The sequence below is a fragment of the Panthera uncia genome (genome assembly GCF_023721935.1).
Source record: "Panthera uncia isolate 11264 chromosome A3 unlocalized genomic scaffold, Puncia_PCG_1.0 HiC_scaffold_12, whole genome shotgun sequence".
NCBI classification, from domain to species: domain Eukaryota; kingdom Metazoa; phylum Chordata; class Mammalia; order Carnivora; family Felidae; genus Panthera; species Panthera uncia.
The window spans coordinates 39,721,285-39,739,569 of NW_026057579.1; the positions used below are offsets into that span (position 1 = coordinate 39,721,285).

At 39.3% G+C, this 18,285-nt stretch overlaps 1 long non-coding RNA gene across 1 annotated transcript in view; it reads left to right on the forward strand.

Moving 5' to 3' along the window:
* Positions 1-16,985, forward strand: part of LOC125937737 (uncharacterized) — an 18,742-nt gene extending 1,757 nt beyond the window's left edge. Inside the window, exons 2-3 of the long non-coding RNA XR_007462497.1 lie at positions 22-126; positions 16,740-16,985. This is a non-coding gene — a long non-coding RNA (uncharacterized LOC125937737). The remainder of the gene's footprint in view (positions 1-21; positions 127-16,739) is intronic.
* The last annotated feature ends 1,300 nt before the right edge of the window (positions 16,986-18,285 follow it).

An 18,285-nucleotide genomic window follows, 5' to 3' on the forward strand; every position in this document is an offset into this window, starting at 1 on the left:
TTTTTTTTTCATTTAATTTAGAAACAATCATCAGGCAAAGACCAATGGAGGTAACCCTAATAAATCTGGCTGTATGGTTAATGGCATACCTACTATAATATAGCAACCAGGCTAAGCGATATGCAGGTAAGATCTCATTTCACCCTCCTAACAACAATAGAGTTGTTTCAAATATGGAAACTGAGGCACAGAAAATTTAGTAGCTTGACTCCAGAGGCAGCATCCTCAATATCTCTAATCTCTATATGGACCAAGGGAAAATAAATCCTGCTCTTTAGTTATTTCTCTTTATTCTTAATACTTGCATCCTCAGTGCCATACCAGGAGTGGTTTTTCAGGGAAAGAATTAAAACTGTTATGTTGGAAACTGGTAAGTTAGAGCTGGCAGTTTTGGGGCGAGAACAGCGATTTCCTCTTGCCTGAGAACGCTGCTAATACACACTGTTACTAAGAAGAAATTGAATCCCGGGGGAGGGCTCCACGGTCTAAACCTTAGGAATCAGATTTAAAATAAAGAATTCTCCATGTACTTAAACAAATTAATAAAATTTTATAAAAAATTGCTTTTAAACAGAAGCAGTACTATCAAATAGTATATTTAAACAAACAATATTTAACCTTTTCTGTGTAATCTTGAACTAGTGATTCAAGATCCGTCTAACCTTGTCCTGGTCATTGAAACCCCCCTTGAATTGTTTTAGAGTTGTAACTGTGCCTCTGGCTCCCATATGCTCCTGGGATTCATGTCATCTAATCAAAACACGTGTTTTGGCAATATGTCATTTCCTTCAACATATGAATTCAGCTGCTTTTAAAGTTGATGTTTAGGGATACTTTAGCTTAAGAAATCATTCATGTAACAGTGGCCTTTTACAGTCTCCTCCCCAAGCCATATAGGAACAACCATCCATAGGTTTAAGGCTGCACAAAAGAAAAAATCAGCTTGGTAGGGAAGAAGTGGAGGTGGACAGGAGGGTAGGTTAAAAGGAGAGGGGAGAGGAAGGAAGGAAGGAAAAGTGAGAACCTGAGAAAAGCAAAACAGGAAAATGAAGTTGGTGTGGCCTTCCCTTCCCAGGCTTGAGTCTAGGGCAGCACAGTAATGAGAAGAACCAACTGTCTGATCTGCCCTCCCAAGTCTCAACCAGAGATGCTGAGGACACCTTCAGCCTGTCCCTAAGTTCTACCACCCAGTGACCATGTATCTACCTCTACTGTGATCATTATTTCTCAATATGTTTTCAAGTGACTGTCTAGGGTGCTACAGAACTCCCTTGAGCATCTTTTGCAGATCTAGTGGTCCTGAACTCCCTCAGCTTTTGTTTATCTGAGAAGTCTTAACTTCTCCATTACTTTTAAGGGTAAACTTGTTGTATATAGGATTTGGGGTTGCCTTTTTTTCTTTTAGCACTTTGAATTTACCAGCCCACTACCTTCTGGTCTCCAACGTTTCTGATGAGAAATCTATGATAATCTTATTGAGGATACCTTGTATGTGACAAATCACTTCTCTCTGGCTGCTTTCAAGATTCTCTCTCTTTCAACAGTTTGGTTATATGTCTCCATGTGACTCTCTTTGAGTTCATCCTAATAGAATTAGTTGAGCTTCTTTCATATTTATATTCATATCTTTCATCAATTTGGGGAAGTTTTCAGCCATTATTTCTTCAAATATTCTCGCTTCTCCTTCTGGGACTCCCACGACACACATATTGGTCTGGCTGATGTTCTCCCACAGGTCCCTAAGTTCTATTTGCTTTTCTGCAGTCTTTTTTTTCTTTCTGTTCCTCAGACTTGATGTTTCCCACTGTCTTACCTATAAGTTTGTTGATTCTTTCTTCTGTCCATTCAAATCTGTCTTTGAATCCCTCTAAAGAATTTTTCATTTCAGTTATTGTAATTTTCAACTTCAAAATTTATTATAGGTTTCTTTTCCAGTTTTCTGCCTCTTTATTGATATTTCCATTGTGTTCATACACTGTTATCTCAACTTTCTCCATGTCTTCTTTTAGTACTTTGAGATTTTGAGACGGTAGTTTTAAAGTCTTTCTCAAGTATGTCTGCCAGCTGGTCTTTCTCAGAGATAGTTTCTATTGTTGTTTTTTTCCTTTGTATGAACACACTTTTCAGTTTTTTGTGTGTGCTTTGTATTTTTGTCATTGTTTTTGTTGGAAATTGAGTGTTTCAATCTAATCATATCATAACGTTGGAAATCAGATTCTCTCCCATCCCCAGTGTTTGCTGTATTTTTCTATTTGCTACCATGATGTGGGGTACTTCATTGAAGCAAATGGCTTTTGAACTGGATAACAGATTAAGCCTGGAGGATTTTTGAGATGTATACAAGAAAAAAACCTATATTGCCATGAAGAGACAGTAGAAATATGGATGTTAAAGACAATTCTTCGACACCTCAGAAGGTAAAAGAGAGCTGGAGAGAAAGCGTCCATGTTCTTGGAGAACATATAAATAATCATGAACAGAATGTTGCTGGAAGTAGGAACATTAAAGGGCATTCTGATGAGTCTCAGATGTAAATCAGGAATGGCTATTGGGAAATGGAGAAAGGTAATCCTTGTGATTAAAGTGGCAAAGAACTTGGCTAAATTATGTTCTGCTTTTTGTGGCGGGGTGGAAGATAGAATTTGTGAATGGTAAAATTGAATATTTAGCTGAGAAGTTTTCTAAGCAAAATGTTGAAGGTGTGTCCTAGGTCCTTCTGACCACTTACAGTAAAAGCAAAGGGAAAGACATGAATTAAAGGAATTATTAAGCAAAAAGGAACCAGAATTTGGAGATATAGAATATTCTCAACTTATCTGTATTGCAGAAAAAGAGACACAGAGAGGGGGAGAGAGAGAGAGAGAGGGAGGGAGGGAGGGAGGGAGGGAGAGAGAAATTGTGTTCTAAAGAGAACATTAAGGGTACGATTGAACCACAAATGTAATCAGCCACATCAGCAGAAATCTGGAATGAAAATGGGATTATATGAGCAGAATTAGTGCCAGTTTTAACTGAAGAAAATGAAGATGGGACAAAATGAAGGAAGGCTGTTGGACTTCTTAGATTCTACAGGACAGGGCAATAAAGCTATTCAGCTGTGAATATGTGCTAATATTTAAGAAAATAGAAGAATAACCCTGAAGTTGACTTAGAGTTCATCAGGCTACCTCCTGGGCTTCAAAGGCTGTGGCCACTGCTGGGGCCACCTGAAATTTGAGAGTGAAACTGTCCAGAGCCTTAAGGGTAGGATCCCTGCCTGGCAAATCCATGGGTGTAAAACCCACACCTGACAGAACTATAAGGGTATAACCCCTGCCCCAGTGGATCCAGAAGGCAGGATCACCACCGCAGGGAGTCACAAAGGCAGGGAATCAACCAAATAGGATTGTTCTCAAGAGTTGAGATATAATGCAGTTTTCCTTGTTATGTTTTGAACTTGCTTGAGACCTATCACACTTGTATTTCTCCATTTTCTCCTTTTTATAATGGGAATATCTAACCTATGTCTGATCCCCCCACTATTATATTTTAGAAGTACGTAATTCTCTGATTTTACAGGTTCACAGCTGGAGAGAAATTTTGCCTCAGGATAAATCATACCTCAAGTCTTACCCATATCTGAATTAGATGACATTTGCTGAGACTTAGACTTTATACTTTAAGGTTGATACAGCAATTGCACTACTAGGTATTTACCCAAAGAATACAAAAATGCTAATTCAAAGGGATACATGCACCTCAATGTTTAAAGCAGTATTATATACAATAGCCAAATTATGGAAATGGCCCAAGTGTTCATTGACTGATGAATGGATAAAGACACAATTATCTATATCTATATCTATCTCAGCCTTTGAAAAGAATGGAACATTACCATTTGCAACAATGTGGATGGAGCTAGAGAGTATTATCCCAAGCAAAATAAATCGGTCAAAGAAAGACAAATACCATACGATTTTACTTATATGTGGAATTTAATAAACAAAACAGAAGAGCAGAGGGGAAAAAAGAGAGAGAGAGAGGGAGGCAAACCAAGAAACAGACTCTTAAGTGTAGAGAACATCCTGATGGTTACCAGAGAGGAGGTGTAGGTGATGGGGGTAGAGGAGAGTACATGTTGTGATGAGCACCAGGTATTACATGTAAATGTTGAATCACTAAATTGTACACCTGAAACTAGTACTACACTGTATGTTAACTAAATGGAATTTAAATAAAAACTTAAAGTTGATGGTAGAATGAGGTAAGACTTTGGGGCTGTTGGAGTGAATAAATGTATTTTGCATGCAATAAAGACATTGATTTGGAGGGGCAGGAGCACAATGTTATAGACTGAATGTATGTGTCACCCCAAATTCATATGTTGGAATCCTAATATCCAGTGTGACTGTATGTGGATATGAGGGCCTGTGATGAAGTAATTAAAGTTAAATGAGGTCGTAAGGGTGGGGGCCCAGATCTGATAGGATTAGTGTCCCTATAAGAAGAGACACTGGCCCACTCTCTCTCCACCATGGGAGGACACAGTGAGAGGTGGATGTCTGCAAGCCAGAAAGAGAGCCCTCACCAGAAACTGACCATGCTGCACCCTCCTCTCACACTTGCAGCCTCTGGACCTGTGAAAAAATGAAACTCTGTTATTTAAGTCACTCGGTCTATGACTTTTGTCATGGCTGCCCAAGCAAATTAATACAGTGCCAACTAAGTTACTTCAGAGCATAGGAGATGTTTGATGTTTGTTAAGGGATTCGAGTCTGTAGAAAGGAACCAAAAAGACAAATATATCCCACTATATAAAAACACCAATATGTATAGGCCTAAATGAGGGAGTTGGCATGAACATCTAATTATAGAAAATGGTCATGCTTCAAATACGAATTAGAAAATGATCCATCCTTTTGTGCTAAAGGAAGTGTCATTGTCTCAACAAGATTATCTCTTAAAAACTCCTATAGTGTAAGCATAATTCTTAATTTACTTCAGACTTAAAAGGGAACTAAAGAGCAATGCTTTTTGATAAAAGACATTTCCTAACTAACAATAATAATAATGAAAATAATTAAGGTAACAATAGCACTTGCCTTTCTGTTTTATTTCTTTGTTGGAAGGAAAACATTCATACATTTACACAAACTGGTATTCAGCATCTGTTTTGCACCAGCAGGTGTATAAACAGTGCAAGTAAAGTGAAATTAAATGTGGTACTTGCCTCATGAAGTATATTTCATAGCAAGAAATAAGATAGAAACACACATAGTTTGCTCCAACGTAATGGGAAACAGCCACTAAATGAGTAGGGCCAGTTCTGTGACATGAGTAGCTCAGTGTATCTTATGAAGGAAGACAGATGTGGCAAAGCCTCACAGTACTTCAGGGAGTTTCTTTAAATAAAGGTAGGCATTTATTAGGTGGGGAGGAAGGGGCATGTTCTGGGCATAAGTAACCACATCTAAATTCATTTGCAATCAGAGATCTTAGAAGAAGTTAAATAGTTAAATTACTTGCCTAAAGTCACCCTTCTAATAGAAGAGTCAGCACTTAAGCTCAGGTCTTCTAATGCCAAATCTGTCGTTTCACTATTGGTAAATTGTGTGTGTGGTAACTTTCAGAGATGCTGGTTCCTTCCTTGTGACAGGAGATGTTGTATTCCTTACCTGTTGCTACATATCCAATTGCTCAGAATGACAATAGTCATTTGTTGTCTCCCACCCTTTCCACAGCTCAAGTCCTGGGTTGTCTTGAGTGTCTGTAGTTACACATCAACTGAGGCTACAATCATCTGAAAGTTTAAATGGCACTGCAAAGTTGGTGCTGGTTGTTGTGGAGGCTTTAGTCCTCTGCACATGGACTCTCTCTAAGATGGTGACTGGATTCTCCAGAGAAAACAACCCAACAGGCCAAAGTAGAAGCAGCAATGCCTTTGATAACCTCCCCTTTAAAGCCACAAACTGCCTCCATATTGTATGAATCAGATAAAGCCATCCCTGACTTAATGTCAGAGAATTAGACAAAGTCTAATTAGACAAAGTCATGGATATCAGGAGACATACTCGGGGCCATACGTCATTATATTCATACTTTCTATAACAATAATTTTATATGGCTAGAACAAAAGCTTCTATATAGCTAATGCCTTTAAAAAGTTCTCTGTAATCCTTGAGGGGCGCCTGGGTGGCTCAGGCCATTAAGCATCTGATTTTGGCTCAGCTCATGAACTCACTGTCTGTGAGTTTGAGCCCCGTGTCCAGCTCTGTGTTGACAGGATGGAGCCTGGAGCCTGCTTTGGATTCTGTGTCTCCGTCTCTCTCTCTGCCCCTCCCCTGCTCACACTCTGTCTCTCAAAAATAAATAAGTGTTAGAAAAAAAATTTTTTAAGTCTTTATAATCCTTGAGAAAGCATGACAACAGATGTCAGGATTACTCCTCTGAGGCACCAGTCTTACAAGGGCCCCTACAACTTCATGAGTTTTGCCTCTGGGATTTCTACCAGGGACTCAAGGTGAAGACTGGAGGACAATCTCCTCACACTTCCAGTAGAAAGACAAGTTAGGAACCATTTGAAAGACATCTGGTAAAAGCAACCAGTAAAGTATACCCAGCATATTCTGTTCTCCATCTGCCCTCAAGGAAAACTCCTTTACCACAGCCAAACCCCTTTGGGAAGGAAATACCAACTCCAGCCTTCCTGTCTCACCTAGGGGTGAGAAAATTGCTGAGAAACACATTTGAAACTCGAAGCCAAGGAGAACAGGCTCACACAAAGGCGGAGGTGTAAGCACAGTACTATGGAATGTTTACTCCCTACTTTCACCTTGCCACAGCAATAGGGCTCCCATGGGGACATGACATCAGAAAGAGCTGTGAGACTCAGACCCTACCTAGGGATTCCAAAGAAACCCTAAGACATTAGGGGAGAAAAACATGGGGAAACTAGAGAAAACTTTAGCTTCCACACCTACAGCTATAGAAAGTACTAAACACAGCCTGACTCCTAGCCAGACACACATAAGTCCTCACAGTAATGGTCTATTTACCTCAATTCCTTTTACTATATACATCATGGCCAGCTTTCAGCATCAAATTACAAGGCAGGCTAAAAGGTGACAAACCCAGTCTGAAGAAACAAGTGAGCGTCAGACCCAGACCCAGATTTTCCAGAGGTTTTGCAAAAGTTAGACTAGGAACTCAAGACAGCTATGATTATTATACCAAGTGTTCTAATGGGAAAAGTAGACAAAATGCAAAGACAGGTAATGTAACTGGCGAGGTAGAAATTAAAAGAAAAAAATAAAAAATGATAGAAATAATAATTTAAAAAACATGGTAATAGCAATGAAGAATGCCTTTCATAGACTGGAAACAGCCAAAGAAAAACTCAATTGGCTTGAAGATATGTCAATAGAAACTTCCCAAACTGAAAAGCAAAGAGAAAAATCAACAGGAAAAAAATGGAGCAGAGTATCCAAGAACTGTGGACCAGTTACAAAAGGTCTAACACAAGTATGACAGGAATACCAGAAGAAGAATGAGAGAAAGGAGCAGAATAAATGAGGTGATAATGACTGGATGAGAATTTTCCAAAATTAAAGATAAACCCCAAACCACAGATCCAGGAATCTCAGAGAATACCAAGCAGGATGAACATACTCCTAGGCATATCATATTCAAACAGAAAGAAAAGAAAACAAACAAACAAACAAACAAAAATCTTGAGAAAATCTAGAGGAGAGGAAAAAGGAAACACCTTACCTGTAAGAAACAAGGACAAGGATTGTAATGAGTTTCTTTTCAGAAACTTCACAAGCAAGAAAAGTGTGGAAAGGAAATATTTAAAGTGTTGATAAAAAGTCGCACAACCTAGAATTCTATATCCCACAAAATTATTCTTGAAAAGTGAGGAAGACTTTCTCTGGCAGATCTGAAGAAATTTGTCTATTGTGAAGCTCACTTGCAAGACAGGTTAAAGGAAATTCTTTACAGAAAAGGAAAATGACGAGGTCAGAAACGTGCATCTACATAAAGAAAGAACGAGCATTAAAGAAGGAATCAATGAGGGTAAAATTAAATCTATTTTACTCATTCTTTTTAAAAATTGTACTTGTTCTTAAAAAATATATTGATCTGACAGCCTTTTTTCAAAATAATACTGCGACAATGCACTGGGTTATTATAGGTTATGGAATGAAAGAATTAACAGCAATGGTAGAGGGACAGAGAGCAGGAGTGAGGTGCTGTTACAGGACACCTGTTCTTCCTGTGATGTAGGAAGGGTTAGCGAAAGTAACGTTCCTCTCAAATGTATATTGAAAACCCTGTTGCAACTACTTCAACAATGTTTGAAAGACATACAACTAATCGTCTGAGAAAAGACAGAAAGTGGGATCTTTTAAAACCTTTGTTCACAAAAACCTTTCAAATGCTGGATCCATGCTGGAGCATGGGGTGGTTCCATTTTTGAGTTATGAGGGACCTTCATACTGCTTTCCACAGTGCCTTCACCGATGAGATCCCCATTTCAATTCTTTTGGGTAAATATCCAGAAGACAGATTGCTTGAATTATGTAGCATTTGTTAGGAACCGCCATGCTATTTCCTACAGTGGCTGTACCATTCCTACCAACAGCAGACAAGGGTTTCAATTTCCACATCTTCACCAACACTTACTCTTTTTTGTGTGTGTGTGATAAAAAATCCTAACGGGTATCATGTGCTGTGTCGATGTGTTTTTGATCTGCACTTCCCTGATGTTGACTGACGGTGAACTGCTTTTCAAATACCAGTTGGCCGTTTGTATGTCTTCTTTTGAGAATGTCCCTCAGTTGGGTTTGTCACGTTCCTTCCTAATTTAACTGATATCATGCATCTTTGGCAAATATACCACAAAATGAGGCTATGTCCTCCTCAGTGCATCCTATGGGATGGTACGTGATTTCAACTTGTCAGATCAAAGTTTATGTCACCTTGGATTGTTTGTTGAAAGTCATGTCTGGTAAGCTTCTCTACTGTAAAGTTACTATTTTTTCCTTGAAGGATAATAAGTACACAATAATTGGTCTATAATTTTCAAAGCTGTCATGCATTAAAAGACAAAGTTACAAAAGATGAGAAAAAGCTGAGATTCTTTAATTTGAAAGTAAAATAATGTCTATCTTATTTAACCAACCCCCCTTTTTTGTATATGGAAACCTGTTTCCAATGAATAAATTGGTTTTATTAAGCAATCTATTGGGGATTTTATTTTAAAATAGAAAACATATTTGCATATTTAATGAGTACTTTGAAGTCAGAGTTTGCAAAAACTGTTAAAATTTTTTTTCATACAACTGTAGATTTTTGTGTCTAAAGATGTGGTATTTGTTCACAGTTATTCATAGAAAGATGTCTTCGTCCTGTACATGTGGAAAATAACATGAGGAATTTAAGCTTCCTGCTCATGATTAACAAAAATATAACATACACCATTTGGCCTCTTGTTATTATCACTAACAAGGGGTTAAGATAAAAATACATGAATTGTACGTGTGTGTGCTTTTTCTAAAAAGCAACAGATGTCCATGGCATTAAATGACATAAGAACTTTCAAATTATTTTGGTATCAGATAAAGACTACCAATTACTAATTTCTGGTAATTAATTACCAATTACTATTTTCCCAAGTTTCTGGAAGACTGCATTGCTGTTATGTTTATAGTGTCTTGCTTCATGGCTCCCTTATAACCAGTAGCCTTGGATTTCAGGGTTCTCCCTACTTGAAAATCTTCCACAGATGAGCACACCTTTTGACTTTCTTTGACTCAGTGTGGCCCTTATCCCTGCCCCCTACACGTAGCAACTGTGAGCAGGTGGTTAACGTTAAATAAGACACACATGCAAATGACCAGTAGGTCATGGCCCAGACTCCCCATGGAAACTTGGGGGCTTGCTCCTGTCAACCTGGGTTTCCCCACAACAATTTCACTCTGCTTGCTTCTGGCTCTTGCCTCTGATCTGACATTCTCAAGATAGTTTTGGTTTGGTACTTTACCAACAAGTGTCCCACTTGCACTTTGCTTTTGATCTATCCCCTACCTCAAGCTGATTCTGTTCATGAACTTAACCATAAGCCTCAACAATGCTCTCTGCTCCAACTACCCTGGCCCCTTCCATGGGCATCCAAACCCTGACGGCTATGATGGAAACCCTATGTTCCTTCTCCACCTACTTCTTGAGCAATCTTTCCTGTTTCAAGTTACGGCTTCAAGCTAACTTGAATCAGTGCTTGAAATGCCTTCTACCACAAGGATCAATACTCTTTATATAGTTTATAGTATGCTTTCACGTGCCTTTGTGAGGTAGGCATGCAATGATTTATCATCTGTTTTGAAGATAGTAGGACCCAGATTCTGAGAAGTAAACTGATTTCTTCAAAGGCATATAGCTGGTAATGGACAGTAAAGACAAGGGCCCTAATTTTGTACTTTAAACCTCGTTCTTCCCTTAAACCATAGCTGCTTGAGTTGTAGCACTTTTCGAGTGCAAGACAACATCTGACTTTAGGTATTATGGATCGGAACAGGTGCTGTGTGTATATGTTACTTATTAGAGAAAATGTTTTTAGACTGTGGTTCCTATAACCAGACAATAATTCCTCCCTCCCTGCCCCTGAGATTCTGTTCAATTACCTTTATACTGAACAAAGGATAGTAGAAAAATTAAAGACAACTCACTTGTATTAGATCGGACCCTTAGAGAAAGGGTGGCAGAGTGGCAGAGTGTGTTAACACAAACTAGGAATAAGAAGGACCTAGGTTTGAGTCCTACCTCTGGGGCTAACTAGCAGTTTTAGCTTATAGCGTTCAATCTCAATTTCCCATTTGTTACTCTGGAATATTAGTATTTTGGTGCATAGTGTCTAGCACATATTAGATGCCCAATTAGTGTTTGATAAATACTTGACAAGTGTTATTAAATTGAGGTGTGTGTGTGTGTGTGTGTGTGTGTGTGGTTTCCTGGGGGAAAAGGTTTGTAGCTTAATTACGAAAATTAAAATGCAGATAATAACACTGCACATGAAGGGCCTGGAACATAATAGGTTCTCCACAACTGGCAGCTGTAGGGTTTTATGTGAGGTAGGTGCTGAGATAATGAGGAAGGCAAAAGGTATTGCATTTTCTCAATTTTAGAGTCAGGAAGCTAATCTGAGCAATTTTTAAATTTAATTCTTTCATTCCACAGATAAAGTTTATCACTGATATCAGGAAGATACAAGTAAAAGGAAAATTAGAAAGGTTCCCACCACAAAAATGTATAATAGTTGATCCTCACAACCACCCTGTAGTTGGTAGAGCAGATATTAAAATCATCATTTATTGATGACAAATGAAATCTCATCTAGTGACTGCAGAGATAGGCCTCAATCTCAGTTCTTTGACCTTAAGACCCAGTGCTCTTTCTAGAGTCATTAATTTTTAAGTCAAGAAACAATACCTATTTTCAGCTTTGGCAGCAATTCTATGTATCTATTCCTGAATTCAAGTTACTACATATCTGTTATTTCTGCTGTTTTTGTCTTGTTCTTCCTACTTATATAACATCCACCACATCTGTCTTTAGATTACATAAAAAGGAATAAATAAAAACGCCTCGTCTACTTTGTGTTTGTGCCAAGTGCCGGCTCAGAGGACCCGCAGACAATGAATGTTTTCTGAGAGCAGTGCTTGGAATATATACGTACTTTTCTCTTGTTTTGATTAGTGCCTAATGGTTTTCCACTTCAGTTTTTGTCAGATTGTCCTGAAATAGTAATATGTAGTAACAGGAGAACAGGTTGCAGTGTTGGTTGGGACTTCTGGGGAAGCTGGCACTGTGTTAGAGATCACTAGCTACAGTACCAACATGGGAAACAGTCTCCAGGAAACCGTCCCACTTGAATCGTGACGATCTGCTCAGTTGTGATCTCACCATCAAGGTTGCAATTAATCTGGAACCACAAGCCACGGCCTTGATGCTAATAGGGATGTAGGCCTTTGTTTTTCTTGCCTTTATGTTATATGCTTTGCCAGCTTGCAAATGAAGACTCTTAAGGAAAATTTGGCATGGCTTTCCTTAGGAGAAAAGCATTGAGACATCATGCTGTAAAAATTCAGTAGAAGAGTGGTCAGAATATAAATGTTTAGAATAAAAATAAAAGGAGAAGTTTGGTCTCTGGCTTTACCACAAGCTAAATGAAATTGAGCTACTTGCCGAAAAACTCTATGGTTGAATATTCTCATCTTAGTTAAAATAATAACTGTAAGACTATGACATAGGTAAAATTTATGAATATAAGGTAAAATAGTTTTATAAATATACAGCAATTTATATAAAAAAAAACTCATAGCATGTTCTCTGGTGTCACCTCATTTATCCCCAGAAGCCCTCGTATCCCCATGTTCCTGGTGGGGAGAGCAAATCGGTGCTCTATGGCAAGTTACATCAAAGTTGGAAGAATAATGCATATCTTTTGACCATGGGAGTTTGGGTTAGCTACCAATATGGTCAGGAAAAGGAAACATGTTTTATATGGTTTTTAAGCAAATTTCCTGCGGAACATTGGCTGAAATCGCCCTTTACACATCATTTCTCTTTACATCTTCACAGATTAGATGTACTCAGCATGAAATTGAGGTCAGAGAAAGGCTGAAGGCCATAATGTAAGCACAAAGCAAGTCACAGGCAGCTCTTTTAAAGGTCATTTATAAAAATTATTAAGAAAATGAGATGTCGTGATAATATATCTGACTGTTTTCTCCAATATTTAAGTGCTTGATTCTAGGGTTAATTAAAAATCGAGGAAAATGGTATATAGTTGACCTTTGAAAATGTGGTATTTAGGTCCACTGACCCCCCCTGCTCAATTCCAAATCCATGTATAACTTTGACTCCCCCCAAACTTAACTACTGATAGCCTACTGTTGTCTAGAGGACTTACAGATAATATAAAGTTGATTAATACCTATTTTGTGTATTAGATGTATTATATGCTGTATTCCTAATAAAGCAAGGTAGAGAAAGGCAAATGTTAGTAAGAAAATCATAAGGAAGAGAAAGTACCTTTAAGGTATTTATTTACATTTAAGTACATTTAAGTAAAGAAAGTACATTTAAGGCTGTATTTATTGATATCATAAGTTTATATATTTATTAATAGAAATCCACAAATAAGTGGACCCACACAATTCAAACCTGTGTTGTTCAAAGGTTTCAATTGTTTCAAAAGCAGTTGTTTCAATGCTAACCTGGAGAAGAAAAAAAAGAACCCTCAATTTGAATGTGAAGTAAAGAATGTATGTGCTACCGTCTAGCAGACAAGTCCAACACCTTAATTCCCAGTGTCACAAAAGTTACTTTTCTAAAGTTTATTTATGTTGAGAGAGAGAGAGAGAGTGCAGAGCCCAACATGGGGCTCGATCCCAAGCATTGAGAGATCATGACCTGAGAAGAAATCAAGAATTGGATGTTCAACCAATGGAGCCACGTAGCCACCCCACAAAGGTGCTTTCAATGACACAATAGCTGATGGTCATCCTCGCTCCCAGGAAGAGGGGTACGGAGAGGTGTGTAACCCTGAGAAAGAAAAAAGCTGCTCTTCCTTCACCTCTAGGACCTGGACTGCTGCCCTCCCTTTGAACATCAACATTGGGAAAAGAAGAAGGTAAAACCAAGAGCCCTTGGCAATCACGCCTAAACGTGTTCAAGCCACAAACTGCTGAGTGCCCCTCTCCCGGCCAGAGTGGGTGCCAGCTGCCTGTCTACCTCAGTCATCCTCCTTCTCCTGCATGAGAATTATTGGGGCCCAGCCGGAAAATCACCCAGCTCCTGGGAGCGTCTAGCCCACAGCAAAGCCCTGCTTCCTTAAACTCTCCTAATTACCAAACATAAGCCAAATCCTAGTATAGGTTCTTTCTAACATCCTCTTGGTAAGATGCCCCACTGTCCCCTGTGATGTGTTCTCCCCTTCTTAAATGAATCATAAGGCCAACTTGTGCCCTGGCGAGGTTTGGCTGGAAGACATTAACACCAGGACAAGTTATATAGGACATGCCGGTGATGTTTCATTTATTGATCTGAGTGGTGGTCACATTAGTGTTCATGTGTTCATTAAAACACTTTTTGTCTTTTTTTATTCAAATATAATTAACAGAGTGTTATATTACTTTCAGGTGCACAGTATAATGATTCAACAATTCTATACATTACTCAGTGCTCATCCAGATAAGTGTGATCTCAACCCCCTTCCTTAGATCACCCGTCACCCCCCCACCTCCCCTCTGGCAACCACCAGTTTGTTCTCTGTATTTAAGAGTTTTGTCTCTTGTTTGTTTGTCTGTTTTATTTTTTAAATTCCACATATGTGTGAAATCACACAGTATTTGTCTTTTTCTGACTATTTAGCATCATATCTTCTAAGTCCATCCATGCAGCAAATGATAAGATTTCATTCTTTTTTATGGTTAAGTAATAATCCATTTGTATGTACCATGACTTCTTTATCCATTCATCTATGGATGAACACTAGAGTTGTTTCCCTATCTTGGTGGTTGTAAATAATGCTGCAACAAACATAGGAGTGCATATATCTTTTTGAATTAATGTTTTCATTTTCTTCTAGTAAATACCCAATAGTGGAATTGCTGGATCATATGTCCTGTCTTTCCTTCCTCTCTCCCTTTCTTCTTCCTTCCTTCTTTCCTTCCTTCCTTCCTTCCTTCCTTCTTTCCTTCCGTCCTGCCTTCCGTCCTTCTTTCCTTCCCCACTTCCTTCCTTCCCTCCTTCCTTCCTTCTTTCCCTCCATTCTTCCTTCCCACCTTCCTCCCTCCCTCCCTTCATTCCTTCCTTCCATTCCTTCCTTTCCTTTCCTTCCTTCCTTCCTTCCTTCCTTCCCTCCTTCCTTCCCTCCCTGCTTATTTCCTTCCTTCCTTCCTTCCTTCCTTCCTTCCTTCCTTCCTTCCCTCCTTTCTTCCTTCCTACCTTCCTCTCTCCCTTCCTTCCTTCCTTCTCTCCTTTCTTCCTTCCTACCTTCCTTCCCTTCCTTCCTCCCTCCCTTCCTTCCTCTCTCCCTTCCTTCCTTCCTTCCCTTCCTTCCTTCCCTTATTTCCTTCCTTCCTTCCTTCCTTCCTGCCTTCCATCCTTCCTTCCTTCCTGCCTGCCTTCCTTTCCTTCCTTCCTTCCTTCCTTCCCTCCTTCCTTCCTTCCTTCCCTTCCCTCCTTCCTTCCTTCCCTCCTTCCTTCCCTCCTTCCTTCCTTCCTTCCTTCCTTCCTCCCTCCCTCCCCCTTCCTTCCTTCCTTCCCTCTCTCTTTCTTTTTTTCTTTCTTTACTTTTTGAGTCAGAGAGAGACTGTATGAGCAGGGAGAGGGGCAGAGAGAAAGAGAGAATCTTAAGCAGGCTCCATGCTCACCACAGAGCACGACACAGGCTCAGTCTTACAACCATGAGATCATGACCTGAGTGGAAATCAAGAGTCAGATGCTTAACCAATGAACCACCTAAGTACCCCTCTATTTTTATTCTTTTTTGAGAAACCTCCATATTGTATTCCACAGTGGCTGCACCAGTTTGCATTCCCACCAACAGTGTTGCACCCTGCCAACACCTGTTGTTTCTTGTGTTGTTGATTCCAGCCATTCTGACAGGTGTGATGTGATATTTCATTTTAGTTTTGATTTGCATTTCCCTCATGATGAGTGACGTTGAGCATCTTGGTCATCTGTATGTCTCCTGTGGAAAAGAATATCATAGGAGTATAGGAGTATAAGAATATCACAGGAGTGGTAGTATTTGTTAATAAAAGTAATTTTTAAAAGTCTGCATTGGATGGAGGGATATATTCCCTAGCCCAGGAATAAATATTCTTTCAGACAAATCACCATGCAATAATTACACAAATAATAATTAAAATAGTTTTAAAACTATTAAAAGTTTTAAAGTAGTTTTAAAATAGTTTAAAATAGTTTTAAATTTAAATAGTTTTAAATAAGTCTCATGTTTAAACATTAACAAAATGGGGGAGAAAAAAAGAGGCATAACAGACTAGTATTCCAAAGTGTAGTGATAGTTTACATCAATATGAACATTCTTGTCTCTGTTTTCTCTGATCAAATGCACTTAAACTCAAGCCAGCAAACTCACTGAAATTAATGCGGTAGAGGGACATGAGCTCACATGGGTTTCAATCAGTGAAGGAGACACCGACGACTTCTCATGTTGACTTTTGGTTTTTGGAAGGAATCGCCAAGAACCCCCATGAGCGGGTGTTCCTGACCAGTGGCAGGGACCAGGTGTCAGGCAGATTTGCAGGTACCCTGCCTAACAGAGACCTGGCTGTCTTCCATGAGTGGCTTCTAAGACCCACTGAAGTCAGCTCCATCAACACCTAGTAGCTAGTGGGGTCAAGACCAGAGTGGAGGATCAATAGGAACACTTTTATGGGCCAATCCTGGAAGAATATGCATTGTTCTGTCCATATTCTAGTGGCTGAGGCTCAGTTGCATGAATTCACCCATGCAAGATGGGCTGGCAAATGTTGTCCCTCATGGGCATCAGCTTCTTAGCCAAATATTTGCACAATATGTGCAGTAAGGGGACAAAAAATCTTTGGTGGAGAGCTGTCCATCTACCCATCCCTACCCCCAAGTGAAAAATGTGACTTCTGTTATGTTAAGCCCATGTAATTTTGTGGGATTTTTTTAAGTTATCACATCTGGTTTATTTTCTTCACTAGTGCCATGGGGGAAATTCCATACCTCAGAGGGATGACCGTCGACTACCAGTTGACTGCTATCAAGATGTGGAAGTAGAGGGAAAGGAGATGGGGCAGTGGAGAAGCAGCTAAGGTGGGTCTTTCAAGAGACCTGGCCATGTGCATGAGAAGTTCCTTCATTTATCAAACAAGTGTGTAACACCTACCACAAATCAGGTGGTGTACTAAGTGCCTTGTCTTTTTACAAATGTTAACCTATTTAATCCTCATAACAGCCTATAAGCAATGTGGTTATCCCCATGTAGCTAAAACAGAGTAAGTTGAAGTAAGATCCTTAGTAACCTTCAGCTAGCAAGTCACAGAGTCAATATTTAAACCAGCCCATGTGGCCCCAGATCCTCTACTCTGGCCTTAATGCATTGTTTTATGCATTATGATTTGGGAGATTCAGAGGACAACTGAGCAGTTATCTTCAAGGCAGTTGAAGGATCTGAAATGTTAAAGGGAGCTCAGAGATGAGGAATCCAGCATTTCTCCAAACAGTAACCATCTATGGCTATAGGTGTTATGGTATCCACTGCAATGGGCATGAACTATGAGTAGATGGTATTATACCCATTTTACCAATTTTGAATAGAAGTCTAAGAAAGGCCACATGCCTTGCCCAGGATTTCACATCTACTGACTTAATGGAATCAGGCTTTGAACTCCCATCTAACTCAAAAGGCCTCCATTTTGCTTCTCTCTTTCTCTCTCTCTCTCTCTCTCTCATTTGTCTTTCTTTCTTTCTATCTTTCTTTCTTTTTGTGAGAGGGGGAGAGTGGGAGAAAATTACTATTGATTCATTTGCCCAAATAGAAAGTTAAAGAGGAACATAAACCAAATCAACCAGAAGATACTTATTTTCCATTTTCCAGATACCAGATAGCAATCACCTCATTATAAGGTACAATAATCTTACTCACAATTCCTAAATAATACATTTCCACTATGAATCATTGCTAGGTATGGTATGCAACCAAAGGGCATTTTATTCTTCATGACTCACATCAAATGGTTTCTATTCTAAAACCTAGAAGAGAAAATATTATGCTGACAGCTAACTAACCAGAAAGCTTCTGCAGGTGTTTCCATGACAGAGCTGTAGTAAGCTATCATGAGATTTACACTTGGATAAAATGGAAATACCAACAAGACAGCCCTTTGGGGGTTTGGCTTGCCTTTTGATTGATTGGAGTTAGTATGCTGAAGGGGTTCTGCCTGCCCAAAGGTCCCAAGCAATCTAAAGCTGTCACTCATTTTGCCAACTAGTTACCTTTTCCTCACGCCCTTGGCAAGGTTTCAGTGGGTGTCCAGAGAGTTTGCCGGTTGTTGTTTCTGTCTTTAGGTTTACGTGGCTGCAGGGCTCCCATCACTGGAGCCCAGAGACACTTCTGGAATACAAGAGATGGAGTTTTAAGGCTAAAAAATCAGTATTAGTCTGTTCAACTGGAGAATCACAGATAACTTTAGCAAATTTAGTGAATTTAACTACAGAGGCAAAGATGTGCCTTAAGTGTCTTGTAGG